Source organism: Lissotriton helveticus, chromosome 3_2 (assembly GCF_964261635.1).
Source record: "Lissotriton helveticus chromosome 3_2, aLisHel1.1, whole genome shotgun sequence".
In the NCBI taxonomy this organism is placed as follows: domain Eukaryota; kingdom Metazoa; phylum Chordata; class Amphibia; order Caudata; family Salamandridae; genus Lissotriton; species Lissotriton helveticus.
The window spans coordinates 11,583,422-11,608,815 of record NC_136062.1 but is presented as its reverse complement, the minus strand read 5'-3'; positions in this window follow the sequence as shown (position 1 = coordinate 11,608,815).

Genomic DNA, 25,394 nt, shown 5'->3' with positions numbered 1-25,394 from the left:
GCCTTTTTTAATGAGTAACTGAAATTAAATATGTGGACTATACAACAGTATTTTAAATACATATGAATAATGTTTTAATGTATGCAACGGTTTTAATTGATCATGCATAATAAAATTCTTCTTCAATATTTTTTGTGTAAACCAGTGAATAGGAAATGTTACATTAGACAGAAGACTACAAAGTGAGTCACCTGTCATTTATACTAGTTGGCAGTGAAGTTTGAGTGCTTGGTCTGGAGAAGCACAGACTCAGAATTCAAAACATAGCCCCATGGTTGGAGGTTACATTTATTAAAAAGGTTTTTTCGTTTTTACTGAAAGGAACCCTTTTTGAAACATTAGAAAAATGAAAGAAGAAGAACAAATCATAATGCTGTAATCTATACTTTGCAGTTTGCATGCAGCTCTTTGATGACAGTTAGTATCTCACTGTTCCATGTTAGGATTTTAACATCTACCCTCCTAGTAACAAAATGATCTTTCTGACAAAAGCACTGACCTTTTTAAACCATATGCACTTTGTGATCTACATGGTACACATTCTTTGCAGCAGGCATATAAACCCTCTGTGCTACCATAAAATGAGCTAAAATGAGACAAAACTCCTTCTCTCTCCAGGAAGAATGTTAATCACCAGTGTTAGCTTGACAGTTTTTATTGTTGTATGAAAATTGCCAGAGGCCAGCTATGCAGCAGGTGCTTTTAACACCATAAAATACTTCCAAACACGGCGCCCCTTCCAAGATTCAGCACCTGGTACGGTAGCACCGGTCGCACTGCCCTAGAGCTGGCGCGTGACAGCGAGAGTAAAATGTGCGTAAAAGAAAGACCTATCAGTTATTAAAAAGCCAGGTTTTTAAGTTCTTCCTGAAAGAGAGTAGGTCTGTGGTTAGTCTCAGAGACTCAGGGAGGCTATTCCACAATTGTGCGCCTAGAAAGCCAAGGGATCTGCCTCCAGTACGAGCACAACATATTTTAGGCACAATGGCAGGTTGGCATTGGAAGATCTTAGGGGGTCTAGATGTTGTGCATCGATTAACGCCCTTATTTAGGTAGCCGCCTCCTAAGCTGTGGAAAGCTTCAAAGCGATGACCATCTTCTTTAAAGTCGATCCGTTCTTTTATGCGGAGCCACTGTAGAGGCTTAAGAATAGGAGTCATACTAGATCTGGGTTTAGGTCTCAGGATGGCTCTGGCCGCCGCGTTTTGTACCACTTGTAGGCGCTGGATAAGGGATTTGGAAAGACCGAGGTACAAGCTGTTGACATAGTATAGCTTTGATGTCACCAGAGCCTGCTCTCAAGTGGTAACAGTGGCAGGAATTTTGTTTAGCATCCGGGGGATGCCAAAGCAAGCACCAGTTAGATTTTGGATTTGAAAGCGCATGGAGAGTGTCTTGTCTATGACAATTCCTAAGTTTTTGACTTTCTCCTTTTTTGCAGGCTGGGGCAGCAGATCTTTTGGCAACCAAGCGCTCCAGTCAGGCATTTCTGGATTACCAAAGAAAATAACTTCAGTTTTGTCAGGATTGCACTTCAGCTGATTGATCTTAAGTTAGTTAAAAACCTTTGTGTGGCAAGACCTAATCATTGCCCCATTAAAGTTGGTTCCTTTTTCACACATAAAAATCAGCTGAGTGTCATCAGCAGAGGAAACAATTTTGGTGCCCTCTTCCTCTACCAGAAATGCTGGGGGGTTCGATTTTTATTAAAAAGGGTAGGACTGAGAATGGAGCCTTGAGGGACACCTACATTCATGGCCGGAACTGAGGATGAAAAAGGAGGGAGCCAGATATTCTAAGATCTATTTGCCAAGAAGTATAACATCCATGTTAAGGCGGTCCCCCCTAGGCCGATGTTAGCAAGTCTCTTCGGGAGCCGCTCATGTGGGACTGTTTCAAAGGCCGCCAACAAATCAAGCAGTATCAGAACAGCCTTGCCTCCCTGGTCCAACTTACCCTTGAGAAATTCAGTCACTGCCAGCAGAACGGACTCTGTACCGTAGGTAGCCCTAAAACCGGATTGGGACTTTATGAAGGAGCTTCCCATCTTCGATGTGTTTTTGGAGGGCCTTGTTTACATGCTTCTCTAATACTTTGGAGAGGGCAGAAGAAGGGAGATTGGCCTGTAGTTGGCAGGGTCAGTCGGATTGGCGTTTGGCATGTTGCATGAGGAGAGGAAAGCATTAAAGAGCTGGTTTACTGTGGGGTTTATGGTAGGAGCTAATAGATTCACGTTATTCACAGGACATGGGTCGTTAGGACAGACAGACTTAATGCTTTGGAGAAGGGTCAGTGATTCTTCAAGCTGAAACTCAGGGAAAGCTAGTAGGGATGGAGGATACAAGAGGTGAAATTTGCTATTAGAACTTAAGTAGAAGTTCAGTTTTTCCTCTGAGATATTAGTGAAGGATTGTTGGATCATGGAGATCTTTTTGTGGAAGAGTTGAGCTATTTGCTAAGACCATTCTTCCGTGCATGGCCCTTAGTTTGTGCCAGCTTTCGGGGCGGTAAAGGATTTAACTATGCTAAAGATTTCCAAACTCTTTTTCATTTTGGTTTGAAAGAAGTTTTTCTTGGTTGCCTTCACGAGAATGTAATGAGCTTTTAAGGTGTATCTATACACCTTCCTGTCCTCAGGTAGATATGATTTATGCCATTTCCGTTTCATGTTTCCACAATTTATTTAGCTAGATCTGAGGGAATCGTTAAAACATGGAGCTGGTGGAGCCGACCTCTTTGAGGAGCAGGAAACAACCGGTACCGCTGCATCAATGTTGGTTCAGAGCCATGAATCTATTTAATCTATTGAGCGAGTGTCTGAGTCGGGGCAGCCAGATGGCTCCGCTGCGGAACGACCGAGGGCGTCTGCTAACATCGGAATGGATATTTTATGGAACATCCTGTAATTAGGGTCCCACTGCCCTGTGTTAGCCCGAGGAGTTGCGGCAGAGTTGGGAATAACACATTTTAATAGGAGGTGGTCAGACCAGGTAATGGGAAAAGGTAGGCTTACTGATATGTCAAAGTTGCGAAAGATTTGGTCTAGTGTATTTGCGGATTTTCACACAAACTTGCGGATTATTTTGCGATTTGCACTAGAGTACTTTCTACTGGCTAATCCAGTAAGTGCTACCTCATTGGGTAAATGTATAGTGCTTTTCCTACACTGCAGCTGCGTAAAGGGACAGATGATTTGTCTCACCTGACCATGTGTGCCTGTAATTTTGCCACCACGCCAAAAGGCACCGAGGTCCCTTGAGTGAGCTGTCCATCATAGTTGGGAAAGGGCGGCAAGACCTTTGATACCGCTAGTGTGTGGTGCGAGGAATAAAAGATCAGGCTGTTAGTCCAAAAGTAGATCATGAATGTGGGGTTTATGCTTTTGCATAGAGCGACAATTTAAAAGGGTGGCCTTTAAGTCCTCTATTTTCTTATTGTTTTTAAACTTATTGTTGTGTGGGTGGATCTTGGGTGCGAGTTTCCTGGGCTGGAGGAGAGACCAGTTGCACTTATTGCATCGAAAGTCTACCTCCAAGCTCGGATCAGCCGCTGTACACTGACATAATGGAAGCCACCTAAGGCTAAGCAGCTTTCTCTTTCATAATATAGTGGAAGCAACTCACCGGAGGGGAACTGGGCAGCATGGCCGATGCCGGACGCATCCGGGCGCAGACTGGCTTGCCTTTGGCGTGCCAAAAGCGTGCCTGCTGCTCACGTCCGCTGTGCGCGTCCGTTTCCATCTGGAATATAGAGTCTAATGGCTATGATGCAAACTGGATCGCTAACACAGCTGAAGAAGCGGAAACTGCGTGGGAAACAGGGGCTCAAATTGAATCATAAATTCAAAGCTGTTCTGAACAGGGGCCCCCAAAATCCTTAAGATGTCCCTGTTGATATCAGCAGTAGACATATAAAAAGAGGAAGTCTTTACCCATGGCCATCGATCCATGGAGGAGGTTTGCCTCCGGAACCTCCTCTACGTTGGCAGGTACTTTGTTTACTATTGTTTTCACTTCACATCTCGTTTTGGGGACAGGGAGGGGGGAAATGTGGTGTCTAGCTTACAATGATGCAAAAACCAGGGTCCTGCGCCGCATTCTGGTGTCCCTTTCTAACACCACAGTGGTTCAAATACTAGCACTCAAAGTGCAGGGGCAGAACTCTCCTAAGTGAGGGGCAATATGGCGAACTCTCTGGGAGCAGGGCTTGAAATGGAAATAGAAAAGTGCAGGTACTCACTATCCCAGAGTACCTGTTTCCAACTGAGATGTGCCGACACTACCCCATTTAAAATATTGCACCCCTGCAGGACAGGTACTCTCCCTTCAAAATTAATAAAATGCAGGTCCAATTAAAGCGCTAAATGAAAGCAATGAATTTTTACCTTTTTGTGAAATGAAATTTTGACAAATGTATTGGCTAAATTATAGTACCTGTTCTCTGGTTTATAATACAAACCGAATAAAACCAACATTTTAAAAGTAAAAACATTTAAAAAAAAAAAGTATACTACAGGGGCACGAACAAAATAATGCTAACCAGAGACCTAAATGGATGAGGGTGTAGAGGTGAGCAAACCTTGACTCATAAAAGAGCTGTATTAAAAGACAAACGGATACTGTCCCTAATCTTAATATTGGGCCATTCTGCGAAAGTCATCTATCAGATTTCACTGTGCAAATGAAATTCGTAAACAATTTTAGCACCACAAAGACCCAGCGCGCGCCAAGCTGGACATAAAGCAACGTATACTCGAGGCTTAGTGACAATCCAGACGTGGGCCTGTCAGTAGCAGAACGCTCCTGGGACATTTACTCGCCAGTGACGTGTGTGATGGAAGCATCTGCCCTGCCCCTGGGCTGTCGAGGCCCATTTAAGAGGATGCACTGTAGGCTGCAATGGCAGCACTTCTGAAGATGCTGTCCTGTGAATGTTCTCACTGTGCACATGTGCCCATTACTTCTGGCTGGAATGATTACATTAGGCTCCTTTCAATAGGAAGGGAGCCATAATGGGGAGTGATACTGCTGCTGCTGTCACAGGGATCTCACATAAGAGGCACAAAGAGACATCTCCTAAAACGTGACCTGTTAATTATCTTCTGAAAATGCTTGCAAAGCCTAGCATTGCCTCATCCTTTAAAAAAAAACAAAAAAAAGAAGCCTTCCAAGAACGCAAGCCCATAATCTTGAAAAACAGGAGATGAATGTCTTCAGAAAGCAAAACCGGTGAAAGAAATGAATCTTGGTCCCCTGTGATAGCGGCTCTTGCCTTATTGTTGTACGCTTTTTAATAAACACATCAAAGAAAATGTACCAGAAACGAAATACCGTTACTTAGAATTCTGCTTCTATCTCATACAGGAATCGTCTAAGAATGGAGGCAGCCCCGCTAGCATGGCCTTTTGATTGAAACCTGGTGAATGGCTTATTAATACACAATTCAGAGGGCTCGTGCTTTAAGTCTATGAGTGGTAGCAGACAAGAGTTCCCCATCAGAGTATTTACTCTTCCCAGTATGAAAAATATAGCCAAAAGAGACGCACAAAAAAGAATGCAAATATTTAAAGGGAAAGTCTTACCATTTTTAACCAATGCTGCCTTTTATTGATCTTTCTGAGAGCTTTGTCTTGGAGCAGAGAATGACAGACTATTGGGTTCACTTACTCCTGTGTACCGCACAGGACTTCCCCTGGTCACAGCATAGCATGCGCTAGGAACAGGTGAAGGTATTTTTGCCAAATACATAATTTTTTCTCCATCAGGATTTTTCTCTTTGTAGTGTTTAAATTGATGCAAGGTATATTTGATGTTATTTGATGCTGGTAAATTAATGCAACTGTAATTTGTTTTGAGTATTGTGTTTCGTCGATATCTCAATGTGCTATATGAAGCCGTTGCTATTTCTCACAATTGGTATTTCACATCAAATTAAAGTCTCCTATCTTCTGCCAAATTTCATGACGTTTTAAAAATTGCACTTTCTTCTAGGTTGTGACTCTTCATACAAATGGATATTTGTTATGCATCTGTAAATAGCGTTGTGCTCATAGTAAGTAGTTAGAACCAGCAATCCCCATGTATATTATTTCCCCACAACCAGAGTAGAATTGAAAGATTACCTAAACCAGAAAAAAACATCATGGAGGTGCCACTAAAATACATGCAAACCATGTTCCCCACACAGGCTAAAACACTTAGTAGGTATTGCCACGAATGGCACGCACAGACAAAAGTGCACGCATTTCCGTAGAGGACACACATATGAACCACATATGCAGGACAGAAGGAGGACAGGAGAGAGGCACTATTAGAGCTGTGGACTATCTTTGAGGAGGCGCAGACCAACAATCCTATCCCACAGACAATAAGGAATTTGTCCGCACATCCCCTGCCATATGCGGCATGGAGGTGCTCTCCCCAATGTCAGCTATCCCTGCATTAGGATATAACCAACCCACCAGTTGAGGGAGCCGGAGGGTCCCCTACCGAACAACGGAACAACGAACTGTTAGGTCCAAGCATGAGAATCTTACAGGCCAGCATGAAGAAATAAAAACCTTCTCGGGGTCACTGATACACCTGGTCCTTTAAACTAAAAAAGAAGAAATTGGCACGGAAGCTGTAATATAAAAACAATGCATTTATTAACCTCACATGAGGGAGATTGCGTCACACAGTACCCTCAGGCCACTGTATGAGACAGTCTAAGGAGTACAGAGAACAGGGGCCTTATATATGCATAGGTTACATAGTCAGCATAAAACCAAGGGGAGGTCCTGGCACATACAAGCATGCTTTTTCGACTAATATGGGTATACAAATTTGCTTGCTCAACAAAGTGGGATGGGAGACATTTCTCCTTACATCAGCAAGAATAGCCTGACAGTTATAACATAAGAGCAGATGCATTCTGAAAGCTAGGCCTTTATGAGCATCTGCAGGGCTCTGGAAGAGGGAGAAAGCACATGGCAAGCACATGGCTAACTAAAATGGCTGCCCAGAATAAAATGGCTTTCAGCTCATGCTAACCGATTCCTGCAATCTTTACCGGATAGTCCTTTAGCATGAGCTAAAGACATTCCTATGATCTAGAAGGAACATAGAAAATATTTTGCACATTTATTCTCATGAATTCATCAATATCCTAATCCATTGCTAGGTAGGCAATTTGCATTGTAAATATTTCACTAAGCGGGTATATATAAGGTATAAGCAGGAGTACAAAGGGAACAGAGCATTGGTCATACAGATATCAGGAGAGAGTAATGGCTAATATTAAAAAAAGAACCATCAATATTTTTCAAACGCAAGCAGAAAGCAAATATTAGAACCCCCTAGGGTATTTCTATATAAAAAAACATTTTCAATAGACTTTTCCAGTTTTCCTTTTATAAGGGATACAGTATCAATTAAATAGTCAAAAACAATCCTGGCTCCAGGGGACCAGGAGGACCACACAGGGCCATAGGAATTAGGACGAGGAGCCGCAAAGTGCTGCTCCTCCTCAAAAATGGAATGACTAAAGTTTTGATGTGCAATCTGTCGGTGGCAGGGACAGAGAGTCCAACACGTATTTTGCTCACAATTACCACGACGTGAGGGGCGAAGGGGAGGCTTATGCGGTGAAGGGACCCGCAATTTTAAAAATAAAACTGCTACATTGTTTTTTATTAATTTGTGTTGCCAAATGTATTGAGAGCACTTTTAAATTGATTGACACTGCGTACATTGCTTCCATCTACCTACTTCCTTAATCTTTCTCCTGCCCCGGTCCGCCGCGTCCATTGTGGGCGTTTGTGCGGAGTGCGAGGAATTCTACACTTCCTGGCGACGCTGCGCTCGGGTTAGCGCTCTAGTTTATTCCCTCTTGTCTCCTATATTATGCCGTCTGTGCCCGTCCGCGACCGAACGCGGCTAGGGGCTAGGTGTCCTACTACCATCACTTCGAGGCTACCGTCTAAAACCATCAGACATACAGGTGAGCAATTGCTCAATTTGCGCATTCCTATTAAGACCACTTGTAACCATAGTATTGCACCTGGTAGTGGGGTGCTGAAGTGTAAGACCTGTCAGCTCAACCTTGCTGCTGCCTCGACTTTTGGGAACAACAAGGATCTATTAAAGGGGCTCCTACTTAATTGTCGATCTTTTAAAAAACATAGCTTAGACATCCATGATGTCCTTATTGATTATCATGTGGATAACAAAAGAGAGTTGCCAATGCTGATCACAAAATTCATATACTTGTTAGGTACAGTACTTGAAACCAACATTCAAGACCAATGGCTAGTTAATAGCTTTTATTATTCTTAGAAATTTTATCAACTCAGAGATTCATATTTTTAGCGAATGCATATTCCAAAGAAACAAACATACAAAAAATATATGCAGCAGGGGGTCAATTTTGGGAATCATTCAACATATCACACATATCACAAGCATACACAATGCAACCGTTCGAGAAGGAAAGGGGGTACACAAGTTAGAATGATAAAAAAGATACAAAAATTAGTTTCAATATTTACAAGATACAAGGAGAAAAAATGAGGGAAGAAGCCAAGGTCTGCGGGGCAATTTTTGCAATATGGTTACTTGATAATTAGTCTAGCACCAAGTACAATCCTATAAAGATATTTAAATATTTTTCAAAATAAGGTAATGTACACAAAATAAGGGCAAGCAACAAAGCAATTCTCAACATCAGTGCTTGTCACTCTAGCAGACAACTGTGTGGCTAGGGCCTACGCGTTTCGAATCCCGTTGGCTTGGGGGGATTCTCTTCAGGGCCTTGGGTTTTCTCAAAATGCAACTAAATGCGTGGAATATGGAAGCCTCAACTTTATATCAAGATGGAATATGGCAGAATATTTCTTTCTTGGGAGAGTATATCAACTGCAGAGGAGCCAGAACACCACTGTTCAAACTGCGCCGGAGCCAGTGACTAGTGCTGACCTTAGACGCCGCCGCATTGATCTGTTCGAGAACTGCATTTTAACCCCTTTTTTAAACCAATCCGGACAGTTTATGGCCGATTGACATGCCGGCGCCCGTGAGGGCTGTACTCTAGCGACCTTCCCGGCGCAGTTTGAACAGTGGTGTTCTTCGACGCGACGATTAACAATACGTAACGGATTGAAAGGAACAAAACGTCTTTGCAGTTCACCGCAGGAGAGTCTCATTAGCAGCTCGACTTTTCCGGTGAGTCTTCATTACCCGGCATAGGCGGAACATGGAATAAGATTAGTTGTAGGTCTCCACAGTACCTTATTGCAAGCCTGGCTCCTCTGCAGTTGATATACTCTCCCAAGAAAGAAATATTCTGCCATATTCCATCTTGATATAAAGTTGAGGCTTCCATATTCCACGCATTTAGTTGCATTTTGAGAAAACCCAAGGCCCTGAAGAGAATCCCCCCAAGCCAACGGGATTCGAAACGCGTAGGCCCTAGCCACACAGTTGTCTGCTAGAGTGACAAGCACTGATGTTGAGAATTGCTTTGTTGCTTGCCCTTATTTTGTGTACATTACCTTATTTTGAAAAATATTTAAATATCTTTATAGGATTGTACTTGGTGCTAGACTAATTATCAAGTAACCATATTGCAAAAATTGCCCCGCAGACCTTGGCTTCTTCCCTCATTTTTTCTCCTTGTATCTTGTAAATATTGAAACTAATTTTTGTATCTTTTTTATCATTCTAACTTGTGTACCCCCTTTCCTTCTCGAACGGTTGCATTGTGTATGCTTGTGATATGTGTGATATGTTGAATGATTCCCAAAATTGACCCCCTGCTGCATATATTTTTTGTATGTTTGTTTCTTTGGAATATGCATTCGCTAAAAATATGAATCTCTGAGTTGATAAAATTTCTAAGAATAATAAAAGCTATTAACTAGCCATTGGTCTTGAATGTTGGTTTCAAGTACTGTACCTAACAAGTATATGAATTTTGTGATCAGCATTGGCAACTCTCTTTTGTTATCCACTTTCATGGCTCAGCCTTGCTGATTAGAGCCAACCCTTAGTTGTTTTTTGCTTATTGATTATCAGGCAGATTTTATGTTTCTAACTGAAACATGGTTAGACGAATCATCTTCACCTGAGATCCTGGAGGCCCTTCCATTAGAATATAGTGTATTGAGAATTGATAGAGGAGTTCAAAGAGGGGGAGGTATTGCATTGATATTTAAGACCAAGTTTGAATGCTCTCTGGAGCCATTAAAAATAAGTAACTGTAAAGCTGGGCTCTTCTCAATTAAAATCTCACCGGAATGCACTATTATGGGATATCTCATCTACCGCCCCCCTGGGGGCTCTTCTTTGTTCGCCGACAGCCTATTGGAATTGGTGACTCAGCCAGCCCTACGCCACAATAAATTTGTTTTATTAGGTGATCTTAATCTTTATTTTGAGGATATGAAATGCGTAGAGGCGCAATGTGTGATATCCTCTTTGAAAACCCTTATGCTGACTCTCTTGGATGAGATGCCTACGCATCAGGCGGGTCATTTGCTGGACCCCATATTCTCTAACTGGGATGGCATCAGGGTGCTCCCTCCTACCAGAGTACCATGGTCAGACCATTACCTTATTCCATTTAATATAACTGGAAGATCTAAAGGGCATTCACCTAAGCGGCCTATTGTAAGTAAGCGTAGGAAATGGAACAACTTTAGTCAGGAAACTTTTGAATCCATGCTTATGCTAGGGAAACCGCCTCTCAGCAAAACTCTTAAGGAAGCATGGAAGGAGTATGAGGATTGGGTATCAAAAGCCTTAGATGAGGTGGCCCCTTGGACCCATAAAGCTCCAGCTCGCAGGACGAAGTCATCCCCCTGGTACAATGAGGATTTATGTGCCGAAAAAGCCAGATGTAAAAGACTTGAACGGCTGTGGCGCAAAGACCATGACGTTGGCTTGAAAGAGCTATACATGAGTAGTCTGAAGGAGTACCATAGGAATATCAATAAGGCGAAAGGGTTATTCTTCAAAGAGAGGATAGAATCTGCTGATAACTCCTCAAAGGAGCTTTTTTCTATATACAAGGAGCTTATGGTTCTCACTAGGACGGAGACCAAAGACCATATCTCTATGGAAATATGCGAATCCATAGCTGATCATTTTGTACATAAGGTGGAGAGGATCTATGGGTCTTTTTTGCAGGGAACACCGGATAAAACTTCGGCCAGGGATATTGTCATTGGATCAGATATTAACTCAGGTCTTAGTGAGTTTATGGTCCCCCCACAGGAGGAACTGACTAAGTTAATCTTGACCATTCAGTCAGGTTCCCCTCTGGATGTGGCACCACAGAGGATCCTTAAGAATCATGTACATCTCCTAGTAAGCTATATAGGTAATATGGCTTCTCTTTACTTTCAAGAAAATCTAGTGCCAGCCGAATGGAAACTTGCTCAGGTTGTACCAATTAAAAAGAAGCCCGCCTTGAGCATTTCTAACCTGGATAATCTTAGGCCCATTTCTCTTCTGCCTTTCTGTGCCAAAGTAGTGGAAAAACTGGTGACCAATCAGTTGGTTAATTATGTGGAAGACAATCAGCTTCTACATCCCTCCCAGTCTGGCTTTAGGGCGAGGTATTCGACTGAATCTGCCCTCCTGTTTTCCACAGAACTGCTTCGTCAGAAAGCGGATGAAGGTCAGACTGCCGCCTTGATATTGCTGGACTTAAGTGCGGCATTTGATACCGTGTCGCACCCGAGACTGCTAGCTCGTTTGAGGGAAATTGGAGTGACCGGCCCGGCATATGAATGGATGGCCTCCTTCCTAGCGGACCGACAATTCCAAATACATTGTCCCCCCTTCAAATCCACTCCCCGAATTCTCAATCAAGGTGTCCCGCAGGGTTCCATTTTAAGTCCGGTATTGTTTAATCTCTACATGGAACCTCTGGCCAGGCTGGTGGAATCGTATGGGGTGGATATCGTATCATATGCAGATGATACGCAGCTGGTGGTCACTCTATCTCACAACCCAGTTGAGACGGCCGGTAAGTTCACGGAGTGTCTTGCGGCATTAGCAAGTTGGATGAAGTATAACTGCCTACGCCTCAATGGCAATAAGACGGAACTGCTTGTGATTGGCCCTTCACCTTCAATCTGGTCATCAGCTTGGTGGCCTACTGATCTGGGTCCTACTCCGATCCCCTCTGACACTGTGAAGAACTTGGGTGTTCTTTTGGATTCCAAGCTTACTTACTCCCAACACATAGGTAAGATAGCAGGGAGATGCTATGGCATCTTGAAAATCCTGCGGAAGATCTTGGATCTCTTACCTATGAAAGATAGGAAAACTTTGGTCCACGCATTGGTTACGTCCCATCTTGATTATCGGAACGTCCTGCTTTGTGGCCTCAGTAAAAGGGGATTGACCCAGTTACAATGCGTTCAAAATGCCACGGCCAGGCTTGTGCTGAAGCTACCGAGAAGGTCTTCAGGTAAACGGGCACTCCAGCGCCTATACTGGCTTCCTGTGAGGGAACGCATCAGGTTTAAGACCTTGTGTTTTAGTCATCGTATTGCACATGGCAGGGGTCCGGTTTATCTTCAAAAGCTGCTAACCATCCATCGCCCTAGAGGACTTTTGAGATCTATGGGCAGCATGCAGTTCACGACTCCTCGCATATATAAAACACGGATGGGAGGTCGATCTTTTAGATTCCTGGCCAGCAAACTATGGAATGACCTTCCGGTCGAATTGCGCATGGAGCCGTCGGAATCTAGGTACCGGCAGAAACTGAAGACTCATTTATTTCCGGATGAATAGTCTCTTCTTCTCTGAGTCCCCCTCCTCCCGTGACCTGTTGCTGGCTTTTGGTGTTGGACCGCATCTTAGCGCGAAGACGCACTGTTTTGGTGTATTCAGGTGCTTAATAAATGTTTTTATTATTTTATTATTATTATTAAAGGGGTACATTACTAACAAAAAGAAGTCCTTGGGAAATTGAAGCTGCTGTACAACCAGCCAGAGGGGAGTCTTCTTCCTGTGTCCGTTTGAGCCTAACAGGCAGGCTCTTGTTGTTCCCACAGTGGAGCTGCACAACTAGCAACTCAGGAATCTCATCCCAGTTTGAGAAGAAAAAGTCTTTCAATGATCTTGTCCAGTGTCTCAGGCAGTGCGCCAGTTTTCTTCACTTTGATCTAACAGGCACCAGAGACACTGCACCTGTACCCTAAACTCAAGTCCTTCCGTAACTCCTGTATTGCTCTGCTGGCGCACTGCTCTTTTGTTGGGGACAAAGATTGTATCCAGTATGCCCAGGCACTCTTGATCAACAAACAAAGGTGCAAACTTTCATTCACTTTGGAACCGGAACTCAGAGGTGTGATGCCGAAGTACCTGAAGCAACCTTTTTTTCAAAGGGGGTCACCTCAAGCAAAAGCCTCCTTGCCGTCCTTGTCGGTCTGTGACTCTCTCAGCTGGGCATCAAAAACTTGATCCACAACTTCTCCTTTCTAATTTGTGACCCCATCTTTTGCCCAAGACAGTGGCAGGGGTACACACTTCACTTCCCAGTGGTTCCGCCTTTACTGAGGTCCTAGTTGCCAGCAACGCCTGCGCTGGTTACCTTCACCTTGGCTTCAACCTGGACTGGTGCTGACTTCCCAGGCTGGATCTGATGTCCGGGCCCCTCTGGCAATGGTTGTAAGGCAGCAAATATCTATTGGTGGACAGAACAAAAGGTTTTTAGACAAGGCATAGAAATAATCTATCAACAGAGAGGATAGTCTCAGAATACTTCCTAGTCTTGGTACGCCCCATATATTAGCAAGGCACCCAAGAACCACTTCATCTATCTGAGAGTAAAAAACCCTGGACCTATTACACTATTTGAAGTAGCTAAGGAAGTCTGTGGAAAAGAGAAAAACAATACAGACATACTCTAAATCCTTACATTTGTGTATTCCTAGATTATTCATCTGAAGAACCCTCAAGAAAAATGGAAACGTTCTACAATTTTACTCATAGACTTTACATTACTTGTACAGGACTGCAGATACTTCTAAATAAAAGCACCTACATTAGGCTTAGATCCATGCTCTAATGTTATAGGTACAGCAGGAAAATATCAAACTGCTAATTTAACAGGGATTCCTATTACATAAAGAACTAAAAAAACTTCAACATAGTGGGTACATAAATTTCTCCAGCAGAACATGTTGTGACAAACAAACTCCTACAGAACTATTTTTTCTTTTCAAAAAATGTTTGCTACGGATCACATGGGCATCTTTCCTGCATTCTACTTTTCAAGATCCAAACTATGCAACATCAGCTCTAATTAGGGCTGCCAGCGTATTTACACTAACTAGCTAATAAAAGACTAGGAATGCCCTGGCAAGACTGTATATAACATGATAATAACATATTGTTCCCCTTAAAGGTCAAATAAGAGAACAGCAATCTAGACTACTCATCCTTTCACATTTCATCTGACAGAATGGGCAGTAACACAGCATATTTTTTATTCATCTTATTACTAACACTTTTTTAAAACAGTATTACTGAATAGCCAAATAAATGTATCATGGCTGTTTCCTAGACTGCTTAGACAGGCTCATAAAAGATTGAGAAAAAAGAGAGAGAAAACATAAATGTTCCTACCCTTAATTTGTAGAGGAGCTAATCTCCTTCCATTTTGACAGCAGGAAAACTGTCGATCCTATCTACCCCTATTTTTGGCAACTGGGCACAAACAAACGTGTAGGAGGTAAATAGCACATTGAGCTAACTAGAAAACATTAACAACCAACCAACCACCAATTACTTTAGTAATTGTAGTAGTGTAACATTGTAGTAGTGTAACATGAGGGCACATGAATTCAAACTAAATCCCATTGGCTCCTTATCTCAGCCCTTGCACAGTAATCTTTCAGATAAAACCGTTAGTGCTATATACATGGCAGAGCTATCTCTGCATATGACTTATAAATGCTGCTATCCCTTAATATCCCTTGATAATGTTATTCAAAAGGATAACCCACCTGCACATTTCCTACACTTGTATTATATCTCAAGAAAACAGTGATATCCCTGTGTGCTCCTAACAAAATAGGCAATATTTCCTTTAGCTAATGTTATCTAAATCATTACTTATAGTGCTTTACCCTACAGTGTGAGAATCAGGATATTGAAGTAATACAAAGAAATCACATACTGTCACAGTGGCTCCCTGCGTGAAAATTGCACGTTCAGTTGGTTAGTTCTAAAAAAACAGACTTTGACCTTTGACCCTTAAACCTGTTGTCCCCTGTCTAGGAAGGGCTACGCCATGCAGACTTTCCAATTCAAAGCAACTTATCGAGATTCACAGCTGAAAGGCAGTCCTATTCCCTTCCTGTTTGCCAATAATTTAAAGGTAGGAATAATAACTTCTGCTGTTTTTATACTTATTTTCAATTGTGTGCAGTGGGTGGTGTGCTTCTCTAGCAGTATGGAGGCAAGCTGTTTGTTCTATACTTACATGTGTGCGTTACTGAAGCCCAAGATCAGTTTGAAAACTTGCCCTGAGTGGCAGAACTGCTTTTAAAAGGTAAATTATGCCCAAATTTGACTTTGGTAGTAGGAGCACTAAAAAAATAATAACCTACAATGTTTTGCCATTTTAGGGATCCCCAGGGTCTCCCCGAGATATTCCAGGAATGGGGAATCAGAAATGTATAAGGTACACCCTTAAAAAATGAGTTTTGGATGCCTGGGTAAAGTGACATTTTCTCATTTTAGTCCCCCCCTCCGCCATTGTGGTAAAGCGTCACTTAAATTCAACTTTGATGCTAGGAGTTTACTGTATGATTATTAGGCATTATAGAGATCAAAAAACGATTTTAGTGCACTTATTTTTAATAAACATTTTTTTCATATAGTCAAAATTCCTTCTTTTTTTAACAACACCAACCCTTTTGATGGTTCCACATATGAAAAGCAAGCCTCATTCTTCCCTTTTGCCTTTAAACATATTCATTCATAACCCTAAGCACAGAAGTCTTACTTGAAATATGAAAAGTCTGCACCACTTTTAAAGGACAGTTATTATTTAACATCAGAACCACAGATGTGCTTATTAAAAAGGCAATAAGAAAGAACATCTCTTTTAACCTTTTCTCTGTTCTGCAAATTAATGAAACTGTCTTTCTTAACTTTTAAAATCAGAAGTCTTTAATGCACGCCTTTATACCGTGTTTGCACTAACTTAAAGTCTAGTTTACCCAGCAGTTTCCATGTGGCTTGAGACCAAGAATAGCCATGTATTGTTGACACAGCTGTGCTCTTGACCAGCAGGCGTCACTTTACACGCCTCTGCCAGGAGAAAAAAACCCCCTTTTTTTGTACTTGTAATATCCTGAAAGAGTTTAATCTCCATTTGTTAGCTTCTTCTAAGTGAGATAATTTAAACACAGCTGTTTGAAAGCTTTTTTTTATAGTGTTGCATGTAGGTACGGTCACGGTCTATTTAAAAGTCAGGCATTTCAAGCCCATCAAAATCTATCGTTTTGTAATATGGTGTTAATTTCAGCAACAACCAATTCACTCAGATGATGTGAATGCCTTTTAATATCTATTACAATGTATCTAAGGAGAATGCTGTAACATTTCGTATTTTAGTCCTAGTCATTGAAAGGACACAATTATGTTTTTGGTCTTCCTTTCTATGAAGCCTATTTTATTCCTATTGAATGTGAATTCTAATTTATCTTTAGCATTGTGGCAATTTGCCCACATGTATAGTTTCTTACTTTGTCAATTTAATGGTAGGGTGGAGCTATTTAGCATAAGTTACATAATTTAATTTCTGGATTTAAAAAAAATGTATTTTATTCAATGATATTTTGTATAACAGAATGATGACAAACAACAAAAAAACACATTGAGCTCATTTCAGACATTTTCAGAAGGAGTCATACACTCAGAACACACAATACAGAGCGCTTAAGGTTAGCCATTCTTACACAAAGAGCGCAATCGATACTTACTCACACAAGTACCACCGATGTCAAATCACAAACCACATACACATTCAAACACACAATCATCCCAGAAATCAACACTCAGGACAGAAACAAAAGACAGCCCACAGACTGTACTTAAACCAAACCTTGTAAATACCAATTGTAAGTCATATTTACAAGAAAAGCTCTCAAAAGTAGTCCAAAAGACTGCACAAAAAGAGCCCAAAAGACTATTCCATGTTCGAGAAGCCAAAATACACCAAATTTGCCAGGTTGGCTGGCAGAACACTCAAAAAGCACTCTGCATATCACCACTTATGAATATTACCAAGTGCATAACCAGGATTATTTTTATGTACATATTTAGTTCCATGGGGTACTTAGTCACCAAGGAATAAATACCTTTTTATAATGTACCTAAACCTATTTAGGTATCCCCTATAGGGGAACCGGCTGATTCCATTAAAGATTCGCATTGGTACCTCCAAGAAAGCAGCACATTCTTCGATGTGTGCTTGAAACAGGCATGCCAAGAATATTGCAGCATATACAATATTATACACAAAGCACCAATTAACTTAAAGTGTGCCGTTCAAGTTTTCCCAATTTAGAGAAAAATCTCCTCATTACCTGCCTACACAAATTGCAATTCATATATTTCCGAGTTCCAAAGTCTTTGGCCAAACAAAACAAGTCACATGACGACGACCTTTCCAGGCACAAATCTCCAACCTCTCACTGCCAAGTTCTGAATGACCTAACAGTCGTTTATAGAATACTCATGCCAAAAAAGTTCTCAGTCACGGAAAACAATTGGAGGATCAGATCAGGGAGACCAGAAATATACTGGGCTGCAAAGACAGAGAATCTCCGTGCGCAGGGTACCTCCTCAGTAGATTCCTGTCCTGTCCTCCTCAGTAGATTCCTGTCTCCCATCAAGACCACTCCCTTGGATAGCCGCTTCTCCGATGAGGTCCACGTTTGGGCACCATTTGAAGAAATAAAAACCTTCTTAGGGGTTCACTGATACACCTGGTCCTTTAAACCAACAAAGAAGAAATTGGCACGGAAGCTGTACTATAAAAACAATGCATTTATTAACCTCACATGAGGGAAATTGTGTCACACAGTACCATCAGGCCGCTGTATGAGACAGTCTAAGGAGTACAGAGAACAGGGGCCTTATATATGCATGGGTTACATAGCCAGCATAAAGCCATGGGGAGGTCCTGGCATATACAAGCATGCTTTTTCGACTAATATGGGTATATAAAATTTGCTTGCTCAACAACGTGGGCGGGGAGACATTTCTCCTTACATCAGCAAGAATAGCCTCAAAGTTATAACATAAGAGCAGATGCATTCTGACAGCTAGGCCTTTCTGAGCATGTACAAGGGTCTGGAAGAGGGAGAAAGCACATGGCGAGTACATAGCTAACTAAAATGGCTGCCAAGAATAAAATGGCTTTCAGCTCATGCTAACAGCGATTCCTGCAATCTTTAACAAGCAGACCCTGGCAATTCCATCACCACTCAAGTCCAGTGCTGGAGCTCCCCAAAGTTCGACTCCCCCGTCCAATACGTTCAGCCCATCAAACCCCACCGACGCAAAGAATGCGCACTCCTACCAAGTCAGATGAACACAACAGAATGACAGGGAGACTCATAGCTGGTCTGTACATTGATCCAACAAGCAAGGGTGAGGGCCCCAGCCCCTCAGGACCCATTGTCAAGAATGAGGCTACAGGGTTGGCCCAGCTGACCAAGGGGGGTAATTAGGAATCCATGCCAGAAGCAAAAGAGACCCCCAAACACACACACACAGCCTACTTACCACCCTAGAGTGATCAAAGACAGATCCAACCGCCACAGTACTTGTGAACAACACTCAATTCAGTTTTCTAATAGACACGGGGTGATGAGGTCATGCCTGAGGGAAGGGATAGTCCCCTTATCCAGAAATACTGCAGTTGTACAAGGTTCTCAGGCACAGTGACAGGGATCCCCTTTACAGAGCCTCTCGAGTTAGAGGTAGGGGGATAGGGTGAGGGAAGAGTTATTGTACACATCCGTTTATCACCAAAGAACTGCCTAGTCAAATGCAGTCCACCATGCATGTGCAGGGACCTCGCCCATATCACATATTACATTGAGCTCAACACTAGCACTCCACATGCACTATAGAGCATCCTCTACACAGCACATGGTGTTAACACATGACCGTCGTGGGCTCCAAGACAACAGCCAGGTCATGTTACATCTGTTCACTAATAATACATGCAGTAGGGACAGACAGGTTTTACTTATCCTAAAAGGTAGCCCTGAAAAAGCTAAATGTTTTCTCCTCCTATACCTATGATGGATTAGGGCCAAGATACAACCCAACAGAGTAGAACTCCATAGAGAAATAGTGAATCTGATTCTAAACGAGACCAATCACACAGCACTGTACCTCTTCAGTGGGCCTAACAACATACAGACTGAGCTAGCTAGGGGCACTGAAGGGGAGGATACTGTATGGCCCTGAGACTTTCCAGAAAACAGATTCTTGAAGCTAGCAAAGCCACTGCACCAATGTACAAACATTTCCGCTCCCGCTTCCATATGTGGTCCCAGCGTGGCCCTTCGCATATCTAGGGCTGTCTTATTTAATAACAAATGAACCCCAGATATGGAGTTCCAGTGTACGGCCATCCACCTCGATGATACAAAGGAAAATGAGTCTCAAAAAGGGAGGTTTGAACCACAGCATAGATACCACTTATGTACCCATGTCAGGAAATCCTGGGATACTGAGGTGAATTGCTATACGTGGTTAAAAGGGAAGGGGCAAACCCTAATTGTCCAGACACTTACACTGTGTTCCTTGAGTTTCAGAAGGAATCATTATACTGGGAACAAATGAAAGCTGTGGTACAATATTGCACATTCCGGACATGCAATGGGTCACCTCCATGCTGATGGATACCAACTGGCAATGCAGCGAGTTTGTCTGCACGGAGCTCATCCGCGGATGGCGTGACCTCTGCTCCCTCATCCCCATACACACCCCGACCCTAGTCATTCCTGAAGAAGAGCTGTCAGAGTTGCACCAACATTGGCTAAAGAAGAAGACAACTCTGTTGCAACAGACTCAAGAAAAAAAAGAATTGGTGAGTATTTTGGCTGGGCTCAATCCAAAAACATTCCTGAGGAAGTCAGACTATTTTCATACACACAAGTAAACGCAGTAGGGTCCATAAATTTTTTCACAGTGCAGACGAAAGCGAATGCCTACTGATTACAAATAACGGATGTACGTTGTTACAACGCATGCTTTTACCACGCATGTTGTTACAACGCAAGTTTTACCACACAAGCCATTACAACGCAATGCTTTGGGGGGTGCTGGATAGTGAATAGTTTAATTTACTATTCCAACTCCAGTCCCCGTGGATAGTAGGGAAGGTGTTGGATAGTAAATTAAACTATTACTTATCCTAGAACGCCCCCCAGTGCAATGCGTTGTAATGGTTTTCGTGGTAAAGCCAGCGTTGTAAAAGCACTGCGTGATAAAAGTTGCATTGAAAAGGATGTTCCCCCAAATAACCAGGTGGGAGATGCTCAAGATGATAAACAGCACTGGCCTCGGCCTCAATGCAATCAAGGAAGAACTAAGAGCCATCCATCTCATGGTGATACAACATCGATATGTGTTGTACTTAATGACTGCAACAGAGGGAGGGGTGTGTGCAATTTCGGAGAATCCTGCTGCACGTTTATCCCAGTCAATGAGACATTTGTGTGGATGGAGGTGCCCCATAGCACAAATGGTACACAAACTGGTTTTCCTGGCTCCCCCAGTGACTGACCGGACTGTGCACATCACTGTTGCCCGTTTTCATATTTTCATTGTTATTGTGTGGGTTGCTGCACTTGGGGGTTTCCTGGTGTAAAAGCACAGTCCTCAAATTGGGTAGAATGCAAGTAAGTGGGGAAATAGTAATAGGCAAATCTGAAGAAGAACACGTTCCCAAAAATGTGACTGTCATGAAGTATGGGTTAGATAATGTGGTTGAAAATTCAACTAGAGGGGGGAACGTTAATATTGACAAAGTTAATGCAAATTATTATAATGATACACTAACATATACAAGAGAAATTGCATCATTATTATCAAACTTGCACATCATGAACTCTCCATCAGCCCGGACTCAGAAATACGTGGTTAAGCTAGCTTTGCGACCTTGGCTTGAGATTACTGACTGACAGGTCACAGGTGGGGTAGCACATAGCCAGCAGTCAAACAGGTGAACAGGAAACTCAGGTCTATCTTCCAGACAAGCGCTGGGTGTCACAATACGATTCCTCAGGATTACTTTGTTGCCAAAATGCTCCACCTCCAGGCAGCTTCAAGTCCGCTTGCTATGACATCTCCGACTATTGAAGTGGCCAGGTGAGTGAAAGGGTGTTGGGGAAGGAACTGCGGGAGGGAGACTTGCAAGGAAAAAGCAACAGGTTATACTTAGTGATTCTCCCTACTTCGCTACTTCTAATATTCCTACTATCTTCCCTCTGACGTTTACCTGAACCTCCTTGGCAGTTGGTGTATGTTTTAAATTTGATAGAAGGTGTTGATTTTTTGTGCTATTTGTCCCCTATAAAACAAGGATACTTATTAGTTGTACAAACCACTCTCAGAACACATATATCTTAAGCTGAGATCTAATACTGTTCCGTCTAAAAACTACCAGGTATTATACTGTTTTAGCTGTTAATGTTGGGGGTAGCACTAGAAGAAACACAGGATACACAAGAATAGTCACTGCACTATCAGCGCTTGTTCTCTGAGTCATGTCAGGTTATATGTTCCAATGTTCTCACAGTAGTGCAGGACCTGCCTCACACCTTTTATAAATGATCTTTCCAAAAATTACTTTATCAAGAACGTCCAGTTATAAGGTTAGTGCAAGCGCTCTTACTGCCTGAGATTGGTCCAATCGCTTAGTATCGGCCTGTCTTCGGAATTCCATCCTAGATCAGCTTTCTGATTGTAGAAGCGTGACTCTATTCCAACATCAGACCGATGCTACCACTGTCAAGACGAAGCAAAAGCAAGAAACTGTCTCCTGGCCGAGGGAGATCAAAGAGGAGCAGCGTGAATCTTCCAAGATGGCTGACAGAGGAATAGAGAGCACGGGATAAGGGTGAGGCTCTGTTTTATACACACGAGCCACGCCTAGCATGGCTGCCATGTGCCGAACGTTGTGTCCCGTACAGCGATATACCGCTGTGCAATGGAACGGCAAAAGCAGGGTAAAACGAAACCAGGGATGCAGACATAAAAAGAAAGACTAAAAGCTTTTTTAAACAAAGAGGCAAGGAAAACAGTGCACATCATACTCAATGACCCTATAAGTTACACATAAAGTCGAACCAAGAAGGGACAATACTAGTTTGTATGAAATGGGGCATGTATTTTTCCAATTCTTTGACGTGGATATAAACAGCACACAGCGTCATATGGAGCTAGTGTCCTAGAGTCGCCGGTGGGAACCATGACACAGGGACAGCACACTAGTCCGGGAAGATTGGTCCCAATAAAGCACACATGGCCTGAGGGGTGCTCAAATTCCAAAAACATCATAAAGTCAGATGCCACACAAAGTTAGGAACACATAACTAATCAGGACACAGCTAGCACAGTACACACAGTGATCAAGCGCCCTTCATCCCGGATATTTGGACATGTTACCCACTGGCCCTCATTGTGTACAAACAAGGTCAAGTCCCACCTGCGTTTATTATCAGGGCCCTTATTTATGACTGCAAGGACAAGGCCCACATTTTTTTTACCGGAAAACAGTCACCAGAAGTACTTTATGACTCCCAAAAAACTGTATAAAGACTTTTTAAAGAATTTTCAAGGTAAACTAGAGGCTTGATGTGCTGTAGCTGATCTTCCAGATAACACTAATCCACCTATTCACAAACGTAGTCAACAAAAGGCTCCTAAAAGTCTCAGCGATTACCCTTAGGTAAGTTATCGTTATTGATTGATTATTAAAAACCGTTCAATACAGTACACAGTAAATGCATTAAATAAAATATATTAAAAGAATTACCCAAAACATGCACATGGTGCCATCGCCAATGGCTTTTAAAAGACAGAACCCTGGAAAGAGACTCACTTCCTGCCCTGCCGATTAAGGTGAAACTGTCCCAAGCTATTAGTCTCAAACGGTGAGACACACCAATAGTGTGATCAGTTTCTAGGTGAATTCCTCCTGCCACAAAGCGTTACGGGTTCGCATGAACAGATATTGTAAACTGTGAAAACGTGAAATTGCGGGTGCAACGGATAAAGTGCAATGTGCTTAAAATAGAAAAATAACTGTTTCAGAGCATGGATTGGTCAAAAAGCTTAAGCTGTTGATGCTAAAAAGCTGCATGTGCAAGGTCTAGGTGTGTAAGGACTGTGGCTGACTGGTGTACCTACGTGCACCTGATGAGTCTTTAGCGGGAAGGTCTTCCGAAGTGATCCAAGAGATGTACTGTAAGGGAAAGCTGAGGATAAAAATACTCTACGTAATATGGTTGGTAGGTCAGTGGAGGCATTATCATAGCAAGTGTGGAAACAGTGGGCTAGGTATGTAAAGTCCTTACCCGGCTTACAGCCCACGCACATTACCCTCAGATAGTTTGCCCAAGATCAACCATTAACCTGCACCCACTAGACTTGTGGTTTCTGTCCACTCCTTGGCTGTTTAGGTGGCAATAGAGTTATTTGATGCAACTATGAGAAGCTCATGATTTATGACTGTCTATGTAAATTTGATTAAAGCATATCTTTATGTATTCAGGTATGCATTTGACTGAATGGTCTGCAAGCCACCTCATGCCCAATGATAAATGGAACTTTAGATTGTACACGATAATGTTTTAGCTTTCATTTAAAAACAATGTGCAAACTTGGTTGGATACTAGAGGGCGGTATGTTGGAGTCTCAGGCACATGGGAGGGTAACCCTGTCACCTTTCTTTCGATTTATGTGCCCCGGGCCTTCAGGCAACCACGTTCAGAGACCTGGGTACACTGCTATTGGAGATCCCGGAGGGTCTCTTGGGGTTGGGAGGGGACTCGAATTCGGTGGTCTCTGGTGGCCTGGATCATCACCCTCCCAGTGACCTCACTCGTTCGCAAAGCTGGCTGCCAGACTTTCTGCAATCCATGGGGCTGGTAAATGGATGGAGGGCCTTTCACCCTGATACATCTCAATACACCCTTGTGACCGTGGGCGGTCGGCTGGCTGGAAAAGCAGGCAAGGAGGCCGGATATAGCGTGCAATAATGTGGTGTATTATATCCTCTGAGAGTCCTTACAAAGCAGTCCGAAAGGAGTGAGGGAGGAAAGACACCAAAGAAATGATAGCGGCGCTGGGATTGCTTGGTAAAGCAAGGAAGGGGTCGGTGGGTTCCGGGTCTTTCGTGGAGGGATTACAGGTCCGGGTCTTGGGTGAAGGTCGAGGTCTCGGGTGATGGTCCGGGTCTCGAGATGGGAGTCCGCTCCGTGTCCGGGAGTCCTCCGGAGGGCAGTAAGAGAAGACAGAAAAGGAGCCGTTAGTCCCACCGTATTGGCTATGAGTACCTCTACCAACACCGGGTCGTGAGGGCTTGGAAAAAGGATCGTGAAGGGAGAAGGGTACGAGGTGTCAGGACGATTGGGGTATAGACGAAGACAAAGAGGATAGGTCAGCAACATGAAACGTGTCGGGAAGGGATGGTTAGTATTCTAGGGCTATTTACATCATAGGTGCTTTACAAGTGCTTACAGTGAACTAGCAGGGTTAGCGTGTCTAAAGCGTGCTCCGTAGGTAAGATAAAGGCTCTACACTATATACAACTACTAAAGGGGCAACAGAGAGGCTTGGTGTTACTCACGCGCTCCGCCGGAACTCTCCGGGTGAGTTGCGGCCGCTCTTCAGCTTCCTCCTGGGGACTCCACCAGTCCTCACACCACTCGTCTGCTTCTCCGTTTTCTCCGCTCTCTTCCTCCTCTCCAGTCGCAATCTCCTGCCACGATCTTCCGACGCCTTCTGGTCTTCTGTTTCCGTCTTTTCTGTCTCCTGCCGGCGGCGGGGAGGCTGGACTTCCGGGGTCAGGCGGGTGTGCTTCCGGTTCTTGGACTTCCCGGGTTGGTTCCTGCAAAACAGAGAGGGGAGGGGTTTCTGTTGTCATGGACGCTGTCTCTGAAGGATCCGCCGGGAAAGGTGAGAGTCTGAGTGGCGGTAGCCCAGGTGGTTTACGGGACGGTGTCCCCGGGGTCGTCTCCCGAGGGGCCATTTCACAACCCTTCACTCTGGGGCTCACAGGAGTCTATCTAGAATGGACTATTTTCTTGTACCCGCATTTCAGCTTACCCATGTCCAGGAGATAAAACACCTAGCTAG